Here is an 18592-nt window from a genome sequence, read left to right on the forward strand (position 1 = left end):
CCCGAGGCTTGGGCGAGTCGTGGTCTGGTCCCACATACAGGTCTTTTACCACGCGACCAAGGATAGTCGTGTGGGTACTGTGCCTTTATACGGCAGTAAGGGGTACCCTGTTCTAGTGTACTGACACCCTCCATCAAAAAAATCTTGTTAGTGGCTCGTTGCTATGTCGAGATGGCTATAAACTTGTGTTCGAGTCCAATAAATGTATACTATCAAAGTATGGGACATTTTTTTGGAAAATGCTATTACATTGGAGGCTTGTTCTGCTTATCTTTGCATGATGTTTGTAATAAGTCTGTGAACAATGTGATTACGAACGAGTCGTATATTTAGCATTCACGACTTTGTCACATCAATTTTGGTTGTGTGTCATGGTTAGCAAATTTAAATTCAATCTCGAAATTTGATTTAGTCAAAGGTTCTAAGTTCCAGGTGTGCGTGCAATCTAAGCAACCTTGCAAGCCTCATAAGGCTGCAGAGGCGAGGAACTTGGCACCACTAGACTTAATACATTCTGATTCATGTGAGATTAACGGAATATTGACTAAGGGAGGCAAACGATATTTTATTACTTTTATCGATGATTTTACTAGTTTTTGTTATGTGTATCTTAAAGTTAAAATACGAAGCTTTGCATCATTTTAAGACCTACAAAGCTGAAGTGGAAAATCAACTCGAGGAGAAAATTAAACGGTTAAGGTCTGATCATGGTGGAGAATATTTTTCAGGTGATTTTTTTGATTTTTCTGTGAAACATGGTATTATTCATGAGAGGACACCATCACAGTCACCACATCCAATGGGGTTGCTGAGAGAAAGAACTGTACTCTAACTGATTTGGTTAACGCCATGTTAGACTTTGGGACTATCTAAGGAATGGTGGGGTGAGGCGATCTTGACAACGTGTCATGTCCTGAATAAAGTTCCCACAAAGAACAAAGAAATCACACCATTCGAGGAATGGGAAAAGAGGAAATTAAATATCTCCTATTTGCGCACCTGGGCTTGTTTGGCTAAAGTGAATGTGCCAATTAACAAGGAGCGCAAATTAGGACCGAAAACTGTTGATTGTGTTTTCCTTGGGTATGCTTTTCACTGCTTTGGATATAGGTTCTTAATTATAAACTCTAGAGTACCGGACATGTTGGTAGGTACTATTATCGAGTCCATAGATGCTACGTTCTTTGAGGATGAATTTCCCATGAAAGTTACACATAATACGTCTATTGATGAACCAACGATACCCCATGAACATTTTATTCTGGTAGAACATACTGAGGAATCCCATATACATAATCTTGTGGAAGATGACAATGTATCAACTCAAAAGAGTAAAAGACCAAGGATTGCAAAGTCCTTCGGTGATGATTACATTGTATATCTTGTGGATGACACACCAAGTACCATTGAAGAGGCATATTCCTCTCCTAATGCTGACTTTTGGAAGGAAGCAATAAGGAGTGAGATGGATTTTATTATGTCTAATGAAACTTGGGAGGTCGTTGAGTGTCCTTATGGGTGTATGTCCATTGGGAGTAAATGGGTGTTCAAGAAAAAGCTTAGGCCTGCCAGTACTATTGAAAGGTACAAGGCGAGGCTTGTAATTAAAGGCTATTCGTAGAAGGAAGGTGGAGATTTCTTTGATACTTATTCACTTGTGGCTCGATTGACCATAATTCGTGTGCTACTTTCTCTGGCTGCCTCTCATGGTCTTCTCGTCCATCAAATGGATGTTAAGACATCATTCCTAAATGGAGAGCTAGATGAGGAAATCTACATGGAGCAACCATCTAGGTTTGTAGCAAACGGTCAAGAAGGCATGGTGTGTAAGTTACTGAAATCTTTATATGGCCTAAAACAAGCACCTAAGCAATGGCATGAAAAGTTCGATAGAACTTTGACATCTGCCGGCTTTATTGTGAACGAAGCAGACAAATGTGTATATTATCGGTATGGTGGCGGCGAGGAAGTAATTTATGCCTGTATGTTGATGACATTATAATATTGGGACGAGTCTTGATGTGATTAAAGAGATAAAAGACTTTATGTCCAGTAATTTTGAAATGAAAGATTTGAGAGAAGCTGATGTTATTCTTAACATTAAGCTACTGAGAGAAGGCAATGGTGGGGTCACACTTATGCAATCCCACTATGTGGAAAAGGTTTTGTGTCGCTTTGGTTATAGCGAATGTGAACTTGCTCCAACACCTTATGATCCTAGTAAGCTATTGAAGAAAAATCGAAGGATAGCTAGGGTTCAATTGAGATATTCCCTAAAAATTGGTTCACTCATGTACTTAGCTAGCGCTATGAGGCCTGACATCTTGTTTGCTATGAGCAAATTGAGCCGGTTTGTTTTAAATCCGGGAGATGATCACTCGCGTGCTCTTGAGATAGTTCTGCGCTATCTAAAAGGTACTATGAGTTTAGGCATCCATTATACCGGGTACCCAACAGTACTGGAGGGTTATTGTGATGCAAATTGGATATCTGATGCTGATGAGATATATGCCACAAGTGGATATGTGTTTTCACTTGGAGGTGGCGCTGTTTTATGGAAGTCTTGCAAGAAGACCATCTTAACTAGGTCAATTATGGAAGCAGAACTCACAGCATTAGATACCGCTTCAGTTGAGGCTAAATGGATTTGTGAACTCCTTATGGATTTACAGGTGGTTGAAAATCCTTTGCCGGCTATTTCTATGAACTGTGATAATCTGACTAGGATAATCAAGATAAATAGTTTTAAGGATAATATGAAGTCGACAAGGCACATAAAGAGGCATTTGAAATATGTCAGGAAATTAAGAAACTTCGTAGTAATAGCGTTGGACTATGTCCATACGTCTAAAAATCTGGCAGATCAATTTACTAAGGGGCTATCACCTAGCGTGATAGATAGTGCACCGAGTGAGATAGTTTATCATAGTGGTAATCTATTCTATGTGATCGGAGATCCCGTGAATTAGAATGGTGAAACAAGCTAGTGGTAGACTGAGAGGAAAGACCCTTAATAAGGTTCATTTCAGATGCACATCTTTCCTTACTGTAAGGTAGGTTGGTGTTTACACCTTAATATGTTCCAAGTGGCTTTGTGAAGCAAAGATGTTGTCCTACAGAACATCTTTAGAGGAACATACCTATATGGGTTAACTGCTAGTCACAATTTATGAGATCTGGGTGGTCTCTAGATACCCATTAAAAGGCTATGGAGTTTGACTTATATGCTCCAACCAGAGGGTATGCGCTCGGCAACCTAGTACTGGTAAAGAGTTTAGATAAAATATATTCCACGCAAAACTGCCAATTCAAGGCCTAGTCCATTGTGCAGTTGTGGTCAAATATAGTCTAGATTCTAGGTGGATGTTCAACTTAATAGTCTCCATCGAAACACTAGTATGTCAAACATTTGAGATGATGATAGCATCTTAGTGTGACTTAGCATTTGGTGAGGATTGTTAAATTAAATGTGGGCCTAACCCATATTAATATTCAATAATAGTCAATGCTAGAGACCCACTTTAATGCTACGGTGTACTAGTACTTTAGTACCATACCGGAAGTTCAAGGGACAATTCACTCAACTTAAATCGGTGGACCGTTGGTGCATCTATTGAGAAGCTAAGAAAAGGATGAAGGACTGCCACACGCGCGCGCCACCGGTCGGGTCGGGTCGGGCCATGGCCGAGGCTGTGGCCGAGGTTGTGGCCGTATGTTATTGGCAGTTTCCTATGTTATGGCTAGTAACATACGAGTTGTAATGGTTGTCAGCTAGTAACGGCTGTCACTGATGGTGTCAGTTTCTAGTTGACTATAACGGTAGCTCTGATGGCGACCGTTACTGTCCGTTGGCCACCCTCTGCGCGTGTATATATACGGAGGAGGTGAGGCTGCTTCTAGTTACGACAGCACAATACGCATTCGCTCTGCACCGAACAGTCTCAGACGCGTTGCACACAGTCATTCCCGTCCCACCTTCGAAATCGCCGTCCGCAGAGAGACACATGCATGGGTGTGCGAGCGATCAGGTTTTGGGAGCGTACTCGCGACTACTCGCTTTGTCTGCTCGACCAGCCCTGATCAAGTTCCTCGTCGCCGGTACCGTTCGTGGGACTGTACTGCATATATCTGCCTGCATCGACTGCGTACGACTACATCGAACATACACACGAGATGTCTCGTGTGAATGGAGCCACTGATGCCTTGAGCATTGGTCCCTCCGCAGGGTACATTCAGTTCTTAGTAATTGTGCATGGTTTACTGTTGTTTACTGCTTATGTGAGTAGTGATACATACATGCACATACATGTCGTCACATACATCTCTGTGATTTTCTGGATTAAATTAAAACTGAAAATGCCTATTTCTCTTACAAAAATTTGATCATTGTGATACTTTTCTATGAGCACCAGATGTTGGTACTAGATAGAAGCACCAGACAGGTATGGTGGTTCAATGGAGGTCACCATTATGCATTATGTGCACCTGATAGGAGCACCATGCATGTCTAGTACTGTTTTTTCAACCCAACACACTTTTGTGTTTTAATCATAACTTTTAGCTCTGAACTCTGATTTTCGATAATTTGGACTTTGTTGAAAGCTAATGAAAATCTCTGCATCTTAGAGACGAAGTCATGTCAATTTAAGATGATAAAATCTTGTGACAATTCCAATTCATCCACATCTTTATCTCAAATTTGATGGTTCACTTTTGTTTGTCACTATATGTTTGAGCTTCTACTTATTGGTGTCTTAAACTCTTAGCGTGCCTTGTAGGTATTTAACATGTCTTCTAATGTCTTGATTGAGGTATTGATCATTCAAACATCACTTTGCCTAAGTCTAAGCCACCTTGAATCCATTTGAACTATATACTTTATACTAACAAACATCATTAATCCGAATGGCCATGTTGTTTATCAAACACCAAAATCAAACTTAATAGCACATATGATCCATTTTCCTTTGAGGCGTTTCTAATCCTTTCTTTACTTTGAGCATCTATATTTATGCAATTACATTCAAGTATTTATATTACTATAAAATTGTCATGTTAGAATAGTATTAGAACCTAGGATGCAAGAATCTTGATTGTAAGATAAAAAAATATTTATAAGCACATGGGGTGAAGTGGGACTTTCATAGCCTTTAATTTGTGCATGAAATTTTGATAGAAGCAGAATTCACATCTCCTCTTAGGCATTTTGATCTTTTGACTAGGGACCATACTTTATCTTGGCTATTTATTGAGCTAACAATACTCAATTTGATGATTTAGTGATTCATCTAATATGAACATGCTCTGGCATAATTTTTGCTTGCTCAAGTAAATTTGTGTACTCTGATAAGGACTTTATTAAACTAAAGCTATGGGGCTCGTGCGATGATGAAATATTTTATATTATTTGTTTCTAAAACTAAGGCAATATACTTATGTGATGATGTTGTAATTTTAAGTCATTTGTCAATTGAGGTAATGGTTAGTGCACTAGTGATGTGAACAAACAGTTGTAATCTAGTTTGTTTAATATTTTGGGGTCTAATTAGACCGTTTCCAACAGTTTACTCATATGATTACCCAAAACACTATTTGTATTGTTCTACAATCGTTCTACAATGTAGGCTACACTATTCGCATAGTGTAATTCGAATATGTGGATGTGGATGGGTAACCTGTTCGAGATAGACTTAAGAAGTGTTTGGCTTGTAGGGACTAATTCATTTTATTCTATTTTAGTCCCTAAATTTCTAAATACGGAAAATGAAATAGAGTTTTAGTTTCCATATTTAGCAATTTATATACTAAAATGGAATAAAATAGAGGGACTAAATTATTAGTCTATAGAAACCAAATACCCTGTTAGGTACCTTTTAGATTTTGTTAGCAGATTTTGGTTGAGCAATAAACGTAATGGAGTGATTAACATGATTACTTTAGCTACTTTGTGGATTATTTGAAAACTTAGAAGCGATATATGTATTTGACCGTATGGTTTTTTTAGTGAAGCTACCTAGTGAGAGTTAAGATGAGGAGGATTCTAATGTCCTTTTTTGAGCGAAACAGACTCTAGCCTAGTGGTTAAAAGCTTCTGCGTAGCACCTTCAAAGTGTCGGGTTAGATTTTTCTCGGAGGCGAATTTTCTAGCTTGTTTAAAAAAATCTTCTCGTTGTGCCTCATCCGCTCTCTAGTTACGATGTCATGTACGCAACCCTCCGGTTGGGCCATTGCAGAATGGACTATTGATGTCGGTCCGTTAGTGATGAGGCAGGGTTTGTGGAGTTTCTCAGCCAGAGCTATTGTTTTGGTCTTTTCTTAATATAATATTGGGAGGACAGTGATTCCCTCTCGTGCTGAGTTTTTAATGACCTTGAAGAGGAGGATTCTGATGACCCTGGCCAAGAGAAGAGTAGGATGGTTCGGGTGTGTCCGCTGGAAAATCTTGCTAGTAAAGGATAACATGAATGACCTATTCAATCACTACTCCGAGGAGATGAGGCATTGTTTAGGTAGAAAGTTCGACTAACTATACAACTAGATCATTGAGGACATTAAGGTAGAGAGGAGAACTTTAAGGACAAGAAGGGGTCACCCCACAAGAAATCAAGTGATGTTGTGTGTGCAGTCAGAGGCGGATCCAGCAGTTGGTTCATATGAGCCACGACACACCATAAAATACATAAGATTGGTTAGCATAGTGGTGGAAGTACTATATCTTAACCTTGACAATCAAGGTGCCTTGCTAATTTTTGTTTTGTGTTTCTTTTTTATATTTTTTCTGGCACACCCTAATCCTAGTAGCTGGGTCCGCATTGTGTGCAGTGATTATTTTGCCTCTACAAATTCTTGTAGCGTGGCTACACGATGTTGAACATGTTAGTGGCTAAGGCTAGCTTGAGCAATGTTTGCTAAGACTATCTCCAGCAGTTTATCCATATTTATATTTATATTTAAATTTTACTCTATAAATAAATAGTGCAAAACATATAAGTAAACTTTAGGTAATCTGTTGGAATCGATTTAAAGTACATTGTCTGGTAAATATAGAGGATGCATGTCTCTTAGGCGTCCAGCAAGTTGCGGTCCAACAATATTTGGCGCTCGTGTTTGGTGGTCTAAATCTGGCGGACGTGAGTCAGCCGCTATATGCCGAATCGTGCTGTCATGGAGTTGTTTTATATTTGTTAATGCATGTGCGTGCGTCAATGTAACTGTCCTTTATGTCAGCTACAATACTAATTCTAGTAACAATATATATATATATAAGACCGAATTTAGAGAATATTGTTAGAGATAAAAAAGATATTGAGAATATAATTTTTTTGTCGGCGTTTCGCACCCGGGGACCCTCAACCGAGCCGACCAGTGAATTTATCGCTGCGTGCCCCTGTCCAGATGAGTTGGCGCAAGATGGAACACAAGGGGGAATGCGGCTTGAATTATCTCGCACCGGGGGTGCTCGTAGTAGGGGTTACAAGCGTCGCGCGCGAGAGAGAGCCTGTTCGTTTGCTCGTCCTCCCGCGCGACCCCCCGCAGGAAGGCCCTGAACCTCCCTTTTATAGATGCAAGGAGAGAGTCCAGATGTACAATGGGGGTGTAGCTATGCGCTAACGTGTCTGGCAGAGCCCTGTGTACATGCCAACGTGGCTGTCGGAGAAGCGTTTGAGCCCTGCGTACGCGATAACGTGGCCGTCGGAGAAGTGCCTGAGCCCTATAGAAGCACAGCTGTCGGTGCGGCTGGGATCCTGCTGACGTCTCCTTGCTTTCGTAGGGAGCTGAAAACCACCGACGTCATGGACGCACGCGGGGAACCATCATTATCTGTTACCGGGGCGAGCCAGATGGGACGCCGGTCTTGTTCCCTTCTAGCCTGAGCTAGATAGGGGTAGGGTAATGATGTATCCCCTGTGGCGCGGTCGGTCCGAGCCCAAGGTCGGGCGAGGCGGAGACTTCTCCTGAGGCCGAGGCCGGGGTCGGGCGAGGACGCGATTCCTCCCGAGGTCGAGGCTGAGGCTGAAGCCGAGTCTTGGGGTCGGGCGAGGCGGAGACCTCCTCCCGAGGCCGAGGCCTAAGGTCGGGCGAGGCGGAGCTTCCTGTTGCGCCCGAGGCTGAACTCGGCTGTTGTCAGCCTTACCCGGGTGGTTGGCACAGCAGTCGGAGCGGGGTGAGCGGCGCTGTTTTCCTGTCAGATCGGTCAGTGAAAGGGTGAAGTTACTACGGTCACTTCGACCTTGCTGACTGCGGCGCGCGTGTAAGGATAAGGTGTCAGGCGATCCCCGCATTAAATGTGCATGCGATACGGTCGGTTGGTGAGGCGATTTGGCCAAGGTTGCTTCACGACGAAGCCTGCCCGAGCTGGGCTTCGAGCGAGCTGAGGGTGCACCCACTGCCTGAGGAGGCCCTCGGGCGAGGCGTGAATTCGTCTAGGACTACTGTTCCCACCCGAGGCCGGGCTCGGGCGAGATCGCGTCCTTTGGGTAGACGAAGCCTTGACTTAAACCGCACCCATCAGATTTTGTGGTTTGTTCTGAGGGTGTTTACCAGCCGTGTTTAGGAGTGATGGGGGTACCCCTAATTACGATACCCGACAGTAGCCCCCGAGCCTCGAAGGGAGTGTTGGTACTCGCTTTGAGGCTTTATCGCATTTTTGTGAGGGGACCAGCCCTTCTCGGTTGTATTTTGTTCCAGTGGGTGCGCGCGAGCGCACCCGCCGGGTGTAGCCCCTGAGGCCTCGGAGGAGTGGTTTGACTCCTCTGAGGTCTTAATGCTTTTCGTGATGCCTCGGCCGGCCTTGTTGTTCTCTCATGCGGCCTGGCCATAGCCTGGGTGCATGGTCAGGTTCCGAGTTTTTAGGTTGGTTTGTTGACACTGTCAACAGTTTGGCTGTAGCCTGGTGCGAGAGCAGCCCCCGAGCCTCTACACGGAGCGAGAGGACGATCAAGGAACGTCTCGACTTTTGTTATACGCCCCTTCATCACCTTTCCGCAAGGAGGAAGGGGGGGAAAGCGCCATGTTGCCCTCGGAGGGCGCCGAACATGGTGTTTCCGGTGAGTTTCTAACGGGTGATCCGAGTGGACGCCCGAGCCCCGTTCGATAAGGGTCGGCTAGTGGCCCAGAGGCGCGCTCCAAAAGTACCTGCAGGTGATTTGCTGGACCCGGACCCATTCGATAGGGTCCGAGGGCTCGATGCCTCCCTCTGGTGGGATTCCGTTACAAAATCGCTCCTGCTGGTCTCGGAAATGTCCTAGGGTACCTCGGGAGCGTAGCCCGAGCCTCGGCCATGTAGCGGACGTACCCAGTGTCCCCTCACTCTACGTGCTCTAGGGCGGCTGTCGAACCCTTCCGAGGGGCCAGCCTTCGAACCCCTGATCAGTAAAGGGCGCGGAGCCCGAGTGCTCTAGGGCGGTTGTCGAACCCTTCCGAGGGGCCAACCTTCGAACCCCTGATCAATAATGGGCTCAGAGCCTGAGTGCTCTGGGGCAGCTGTCGAACCCTTCTGAGGGGCCAGCCTTCAAACCCCTGATCAGTAGGAGGGCTCGGGGGCCTGTTTCCTTCGCTGAGAAGGATCCTTTTCGAAATATCCCCTTTCCCGGTCCTTGTAGCAAGAGAGGGAAAGAGGAAGAAGAAAAGGATATGAATTTAAATAGTGTGGCGCATCTTTTTTGATGCGGTCATCATGGCGGAGGTGAAACGACGCCCGCTTCGCCTGCCAAAGGTGTCGCTTGCCCTACCGAGGAGTTAATGCGACGGGACGGGCGATTCGCGGGGCGGCCGTTGCGCATGCGCGAGTCGTTCGAGGAACGGGCGTTTCACCTTCGAGTTTGAATTTCGCGGCGAGTTCGGGCGAAGTTTTGAATGGATCTCGCCCGGGCCTTTATATACCCGGAAGAGGGGCCGACGGTGGTTCTTTACTCTGCCATTTGCGCTTGCCTTCTGCTTTGGTTTCCGCAACCTAAGAGAATAGCCAGAGAAAAGAAAACCGCGCACCTCATCCCCTCCGCCTTCACCTCCTTCGTTCAGCGATGACTGACAAGGTGACCGTCGTTCCGCCGCGCGACCCGTGGCCTTTCTCCACCGTTGCCGTGGAGAATCTGGAGGCCCTTGTTGCCGATGGTTTGCTCCGTCCCCTCTCCGGTGGGCCGCAGTGTAACGCCCCGAATTTTGCAGTTGAATTTTTTCTTTTCTTTACTCGCCAAAATTCGGGCGTTACCTTTTCTTTTTCTTTTTTCCCTCGCTAAACCTTGACCTTTTCCAAAGTTCTAGCGGGATTCGGTTTGGATTTCCCGTGTAAGAAAAACCCTAAATACTTTATGTTGTTTGATGCACCATGCCGAACCTTGCATTTCTTTTGATTGCTTTGAAAATGCAAATGCATTCATGTAGAAAGATCGGATTTCGAAAATGAGGAGAAGATCTTTTCTTTCTTTTTCTCTCTCTTTCTCTCTCCTCTTTTTCTCTCTCTCCCGCGCCGTGGGCTGACCCCGGCCGGCCCAGCCGCCCCTGGCGCCCCCCCTTTGGGCCCAATTGGCCCATGCCGCCCCCTCCCTTTATTTTTCCCAAAACCCCCCAATCCCTCTCCCTCTCTCTCATTTTCCCTCTCTCTCCCCTAGCGCCGCCCCTACCCGCCCCTGCCCTAGCGCCACCCCTCCCCGTCGTCGATCGGCCGCCCCGCCCCGTCCCCGTCGCCGGTGAGCCCCCTCCCCCTCCCCCTCTCCTCCCTCTCCCATTCCCCCTCCCCTTTCCCCTTGCCACTCGGCGCCATGGCCGCCGCCTGGCCGCCCGCTCGGCCGCCCGCTCGGCCGCCCGCCTGGCCGCGCGCCCCGGCCGCCCGCCTGGCCGCCCGCTCGGCCGCCCGCCTGGCCGCCCGCCTGGCCGCCCGCTCGGCCGCCCGCCTGGCCGCGCCCCCGGCCGCCCGCCCGGTCGCCCGCCTGGCCGCGCCCCCGGCCGCCCGCCTGGCCCCTGGCCGCGCCCCCTGGCCGCTCGGCCGGCTCAGCCGCCCCGGCTCGGCCGCCCCTGCGCGCCCTGCCCCCGGCCGGTTCAACCGCCCCTAGGGCCGGTTCAACCGCCCCCCCCCCCCTCTGTTTTTTTTTATTTTTATTTTTTTTATTTTATTTTATTTACTTTCTGTGATCATAGCTATTTTATTTTAGGTAGGCTAATCATTGTTAATGTTATCGAAATATGAAGTTTAATTTAAAATTCCGTTATGCTAATTGATTCATGTAGTTAATTGTTTATCTCGTGCAATGTTGATCAACTTAAAATGATTAGGTTTCCATTAGTGTATATGTGACAGAATTCTTTTGTTAAGAACCAATTGTAATTGATCGTTAGTGCATAAGATTTAACCCCCTGCGAGGCCCTTTCCCGTTTCTTTCTAACCATAACAAATGCAATGTCAAATGTCATACTTGATGCATATTCGCTTTATTTGTTCCCTTGTATGGTGTACTGTTCTTTTGTATTAAATATGTGGATGTATGTATGTTTGCGCTCGCATAGAGAACGATCCGGTCGAAGAGCCCGAGGAACTCGCAGGAGAAGCCCCTGAGCAGCAGTCGTTTGGTGGAGGCAAGTGTCCCTTGACCTATCTATGTCCTATTCATTATTTAATTCACCTCCCGCTTTACACATTTATGCCTAAGGATTGACTAGCTTTTGTTATCCATGTCCTTGTTCACCTATTTGGGTTGGATTATTACTGTTTAGCTTTATGCTATTGCTCAACTATAATCAATGAACATGATGAGATTATCTATGATACGTTGTTTTCCCTTCTCTTATTATGATGTGGTACTTGTGGTCTTCAAGGGGGCTCGAGCGGTTTCTCGAGTGCCTCTCCGTAAGGACCTGTTCTATGGATGACCGCCCGGGAAAACAGTGCAACCATAAGGGTGGAATGGGGTGCCCTTAGCTGAATAATTAGAGGATCCGGGGTGTGGTTCACTTAGTCGTCGTGCCGTCAATGGGGCTCGGTGTATGCGGCTCGCTCTGCCAAGTTTGGGTTCGCCCCTTGGGGAGGAGTGCGGTGCATTTAGGAAACCTAACGGGTGGCTACAGTCCCGGGGAATCTTTGTAAAGGCTTCGTAGTGAATCCCTGGCCATTCACCTCGGGAGTGAATAAGGGTCTTGCAAGCCCGGGCCAGAGAGGGAATCACGGCTTGTGGGTAAAGTGCACAACCTCTGCAGAGTGTTTGAAAACTGATATATCAGCCGTGCTCGCGGTTATGAGCGGCCAAGGGAGCTCCAGTGATTAGTGGTACTTGATCAGAGATATTTTGGTACAGGTGGTTATGAGATTGATGGTTTTGGTTATGACTATGGTGCTGGTAAGTGGTATTCTTTCCGTTTGGAAAGGGTACATCGGGTTAATAACTTGGGTTAGTGCTAAAACTTGGCTTTCTACTAGTAAGTAATAATCTGACCAACTAAAAGCAACTGCTTGACTTATCCCCACATAAAGCTAGTCCACTACAGCCAAACAGGATACTTGCTGAGTATGTTGATGTGTACTCACCCTTGCTCTACACACCAAACCCCCCCCCCCAGGTTGTCAGCATTGCAACCACTGCTCAGGCGAAGATGAAGCTGTGGAAGGAGACTTCCAGGAGTTCCAAGACTACGACGAGTTCTAGGTGTGGGTTAGCGGCAACCCCCAGTCGGCTGCCTGTGAAGGCCGCGGTTATCTACGTTTCTTTTCCGCACTTTGATTTATTGTAAGAACTATATGGACGTCTCAGACGTATGATGTAATCGACTATTTCCCTTATTAATACTATTTTGAGCACTGTGTGATGATGTCCATATTATGTAACTGATGTGTACGTGAATAACTGATCCTGGCACGTACATGGTTCGCATTCGGTTTGCCTTCTAAAACCGGGTGTGACATAAGTGGTATCAAAGCCGTGCTGACTGTAGGACCGCTAACCTAGAGTAGAATGGTCGTTCTAAGGACTATAGACCTCTGTCTCCGCCTTGACTTTGACATCCCTTCAAAAGTTGGTCATACCGACCAAACCTATGTTCTACTATATATTATACCTTGCTAAAAAATTGTGTTTTGTTCTGATCCTTCACTTACTTATTACTTGCTGGTCATATTAATTCTGTTCTCACCCTTTTGCTTGCGATGTCTTTTGTAGATGGCTCGACTTAGACACACTACACGAAAGTCAGTCATCCCCTTCTTACCCTCCCGCCTTGCTGAGCGTCCGCTTCGCCGTCCCGTGGCCGGACAGTCCAGCCACTTGGAGAGACTACACCACCGCCTGCGTGAGGAGCAGGAGCGTCGACGACAGGAGCAGCAGAGCTCTTCCTTCTCGCTCCACCAGGAGATAGAGTCTGTGAGGAGCTGCTCCCCTGTGCTTCCTCTGGAGGCGCCCCCTGCACCACCACTGGGTGCCCCAGCTTCTGGAGTAGCTGCTGGAGGAGACCCAGACGACGGAGATGGCGACGACAGCTCGAGCCACGACACCGACTTCTCTGCTAACCCTGAGCCGGAAGGATGGGTTGCTCGACCCATCACTCGCGACGCTGCTCGCGGGTGTCACTTCCACGATGCGCTCGACACCCTGCTACGTCGGGCATTTGACCGACATACTTGGTCCGTCGAGTATCGCTGTGTGGTCTACCAGCATAGTCGCGGGGTCTACCCGGACCGCTGGGAGGCGACTTGCTTGGTGCGCTGCCCGGAGGACAGTCTCCAGGGTGCGGAGGCCTGTTCAGAGCACTATTCTATCTCTGAACGGGACTCAGCTGAGGCAGCCATGCAAGATGCTGCACGGCGTGCGCTTTCGCACTACTGCTCGGTTTTCGGTGGGGCAGCTGACGGTCTTGACCTAAAGTATTACCCCCGCCGTCCATCTGGCAGCACAGGAGGCGTGATTGTCTCACCTGTCGGTGAGGGCAATCCTAGGTTGAGCAGCACAGTCAACCTAGCCGCCGTGCTAAACACGGAGCTGGACCATGCATTAGATGAGCTGAGTAGGGCTCGTGCTGAGATCGCCCTGCTGCGGGCTGAGCGCGCGGAACGTCGTTATCTGGATGGTGGTTCCCCCGCTCCCGTCGGGACTCAGCACCCGTACCGCTCACCTCAGCGTGGACACCAGTCTTATGGCAATCCCGACTGCAAGACCAAGATAACTCTAGAACCATAGATCGTTAGAGTTGGGTCTTGTAATTAATACGAAATATATGCATAGAAGCTTCAGTCTTAGCGTTAATCTCGGTCTTAGTTAGTCTTAGTTAGACAGGGTAGTTTGCTATATCCTGTGCATCTATGTTTGTCATGATGAACTATGATTGGTTTGGATCTTTGTAATGATTGTCACCAGAGTGTGGGTATCCCCTGCATTTTGGTTTACCTATTATGTTAATGGAGTTAGTTATATAGTTGGGAAACCCCTTTTATTCCACTTTCCTCTCTATCTGAGAAGCTGTGTGGCCTGTGTTGGAGATCAGTGAAGATGCTCACCTGTTCAGTGCTGTTGAGGAATTCTATTCTCTTTTCTTATGCTGCAAGATTTGTCAGATCAGTTCTGATGTGTGGTTGCATCCTGCAGATGTCAGAAAACAGGCGCAGAGGAGGAAGGCGTGCTCAGCAGGAGCAAGCCGGTCAACAAGATGAGGCGCCCCAGCAGCAGCTGCCACCCCCGCCCCCGATGTCGATCGAGCAGATGTTTCTGATGCAAACTCAGGCAGTTCAAGCAATCGGTCAGACTTTGGCCGCCATTCAGCAGCAGCAGCAGCAGCAACAGCAGCAAGCACCACCTCAGCCTCAGATGTCTCAGATGCCCAGAGACAAGCGTGCTGAATTCATGAGAGGTCATCCACCAACGTTTGCTCATTCTTCTGACCCCATGGATGCCGAAGATTGGCTGCGCACTGTGGAGCGGGAGCTGCACACCGCTCAGTGCGATGACAGGGAGAAAGTCTTGTATGGTCCCCGTCTGTTGAGAGGAGCAGCCCAATCATGGTGGGAGTCTTACCTCGCCACCCATGCCAACCCCGACACCATCACCTGGGAAGAATTCAGAAGTAGCTTTCGTCAGTACCATGTTCCTGCAGGTCTGATGACAGTGAAGAAGGAGGAGTTCCTGGCTCTCAAGCAAGGGCCATTGTCTGTCAGTGAGTACCGGGACAAGTTCCTGCAATTGTCTCGCTATGCTCCTGAAGATGTTAACACTGACGCCAAGCGACAATACCGTTTTCTGAGAGGCTTGGTTGACCCTCTTCAGTATCAGCTGATGAATCACACCTTCCCGACATTCCAGCACCTGATTGACAGAGCAATCATGACGGAGAGAAAGCGCAAGGAGATGGAAGATCGTAAGCGCAAGATCAGTGGACCCCAACCTGGAAGCAGCAGCCGCCCTCGTTTTTCAGGCAATCAACCTCAGCAGTTCAGGCAGAACCAGCGTCCACCTCAGCAGCATCAGCAGTTCCAAAGGCAGTACCCTCAGAATCAGTATCAGAACCGTCAGAGCAATCAGTCAGGAGGTCAGTTTCAGAGGCAGAATCAGCAGGCACCTCGTCTTCCTGCCCCAGCAACTCAGCAGAACAGTCAGGCAGCGCCAGCTTAGGTTGGAAACAGAGCATGTTTCCACTGTGGAGAGCAAGGCCACTGGGTGATGCAATGTCCGAAGAAGGCAGCCCAGCAGCAGTCAGGCCCCAATGCCCCAGCGAAGCAGAATGTGCCTCAGTCTGGAGCAGGCAATCGCCCTCAGCCGCGCTATAATCATGGAAGATTGAACCACTTGGAGGCTGAAGCAGTTCAGGAGACCCCCAGCATGATAGTAGGTATGTTCCCAGTCGACTCCCATATTGCAGAAGTGTTATTTGATACTGGAGCAACGCATTCTTTCATTACTGCATCATGGGTAGAAGCACATAATCTTCCAATTACTACCATGTCAACCCCCATCCAAATTGACTCAGCCGGTGGTAGAATTCGAGCCGATAGCATTTGTTTGAATATAAGTGTGAAAATAAGGGGGATAGCGTTTCCCGCCAACCTTATAGTAATGGGTACTCAGGGAATAGATGTCATCCTAGGGATGAATTGGCTAGATAAGTACCAGGCAATTATCAGTTGTGATAAAAGGACAATCAAGTTGGTGTCCCCACTAGGAGAGGAAGTGGTGACCGAGTTAGTCCCGCCTGAGCCAAAGAAAGGAAGTTGTTATGAGATGGCTGTCGATAGCAGTGAAGCAGATCCAATTGAGAGTATCAAGGTTGTGTCTGAATTCCCAGATGTGTTTCCAAAGGACTTACCGGGTATGCCACCAGAGCGGAAAGTTGAGTTTGCTATAGAGCTTCTTCCTGGAACCGCCCCTATCTTCAAGAGAGCTTACAGAATATCTGGACTAGAGTTGGTTGAGCTTAAGAAGCAAATTGATGAGCTGTCAGAGAAAGGTTACATTCGGCCAAGCACCTCGCCTTGGGCCGCCCCTGTCTTGTTTGTGGAAAAGAAAGATGGCACCAAGAGGATGTGCATCGATTATCGAGCTTTGAATGAGGTCACGATCAAGAACAAGTATCCTTTGCCCAGAATAGAAGATCTGTTCGACCAGTTGAGAGGAGCCAGTGTGTTCTCCAAGATAGATCTGAGGTCAGGTTATCATCAGCTCAGGATCCGACCTTCGGACATTCCGAAGACGGCATTCATTACCAAGTATGGTTTGTATGAGTTCACAGTGATGTCTTTTGGTTTGACCAATGCACCAGCGTTCTTCATGAATCTGATGAACAGTGTATTCATGGACTACCTTGACAAGTTTGTGGTGGTATTTATTGATGACATTCTGGTTTATTCTCAAAGCGAAGAAGAGCATGCGGATCATTTGAGGATGGTATTGCAGAGATTGCGAGAGCACCAGTTGTACGCAAAGTTGAGTAAGTGTGAGTTCTGGATCAGTGAAGTCCTGTTTTTGGGTCACATAATTAACAAAGAAGGTTTGGCTGTGGATCCGAATAAAGTGGCAGACATTCTGAACTGGAAAGCGCCAACAGATGCTAGAGGAATCAAGAGCTTCATTGGAATGGCCGGATATTATCGACGATTCATTGAAGGGTTTTCGAAGATTGCGAAACCAATGACAGCGTTGCTAGGCAACAAAGTTGAGTTCAAATGGACCCAGAAATGTCAAGAGGCCTTTGAAGCGCTGAAAGAGAAGTTGACTACAGCGCCCGTCCTAGTCTTGCCTGATGTGCACAAGCCCTTCTCGGTGTATTGCGATGCTTGTTACACAGGTTTGGGATGTGTGTTGATGCAAGAGGGAAGAGTTGTGGCTTACTCGTCCCGACAGTTGAAGGTTCATGAGAAGAACTACCCAATCCATGATCTAGAGTTGGCAGCAGTGGTTCACGCACTGAAGACATGGAGGCACTATCTGTATGGACAGAAATGCGATGTTTACACAGATCACAAGAGTCTGAAGTACATATTCACTCAGTCAGAGTTGAACATGAGGCAACGAAGATGGTTAGAGCTGATCAAAGACTATGAGTTGGAGATTCATTACCATCCAGGCAAAGCAAACGTAGTGGCAGATGCTTTGAGCAGAAAGAGCCAAGTCAATCTGATGGTCGCTCGTCCGATGCCTTATGAGTTGGCCAAGGAGTTCGACAGGTTGAGTCTCGGGTTTCTGAACAATTCGCGAGGAGTCACAGTTGAATTGGAACCTACCTTGGAGCGCGAAATCAAAGAAGCGCAGAAGAGTGATGAAAAGATCAGTGAGATTCGGCGATTGATTCTAGATGGCAAAGGCAAAGATTTTCGAGAAGATGCAGAAGGCGTGATATGGTTCAAAGACCGCTTGTGTGTTCCCAATGTCCAGTCTATTCGGGAATTGATCCTCAAGGAAGCTCATGAGTCAGCCTATTCGATTCACCCTGGTAGTGAGAAGATGTATCAGGATCTGAAGAGGAAATTCTGGTGGTACGGAATGAAGAGGGAAATCGCAGAGCATGTGGCTATGTGCGATAGTTGCCGAAGAATTAAGGCAGAGCACCAGAGACCTGCTGGATTGTTGCAACCGTTGCAGATCCCTCAGTGGAAATGGGATGAAATTGGTATGGATTTCATAGTCGGATTGCCTCGCACTCGAGCCGGCTACGATTCCATTTGGGTAGTAGTGGACCGTTTGACCAAGTCAGCCCACTTCATACCTGTCAAGACCAGCTACAACAGTGCAGTATTGGCAGAATTGTATATGTCTCGGATCGTTTGTCTTCATGGTGTGCCAAAGAAGATAGTGTCAGACAGAGGAACGCAGTTCACCTCTCATTTCTGGCAGCAGTTGCATGAAGCTTTGGGCACGCATCTAAATTTCAGTTCAGCTTATCATCCGCAGACAGATGGCCAGACTGAAAGGACCAATCAAATTCTTGAAGATATGTTGAGAGCCTGTGCGTTGCAAGATCAGTCCGGATGGGACAAGCGATTGCCTTATGCAGAGTTTTCCTATAACAACAGCTACCAGGCCAGTTTGAAGATGTCACCATTTCAAGCGCTTTATGGAAGGAGTTGCAGAACTCCGTTGCAATGGGATCAGCCTGGAGAAAAGCAAGTGTTTGGGCCAGACATTTT

This window comes from Zea mays, chromosome 3, assembly GCF_902167145.1.
Source record: "Zea mays cultivar B73 chromosome 3, Zm-B73-REFERENCE-NAM-5.0, whole genome shotgun sequence".
NCBI classification, from domain to species: domain Eukaryota; kingdom Viridiplantae; phylum Streptophyta; class Magnoliopsida; order Poales; family Poaceae; genus Zea; species Zea mays.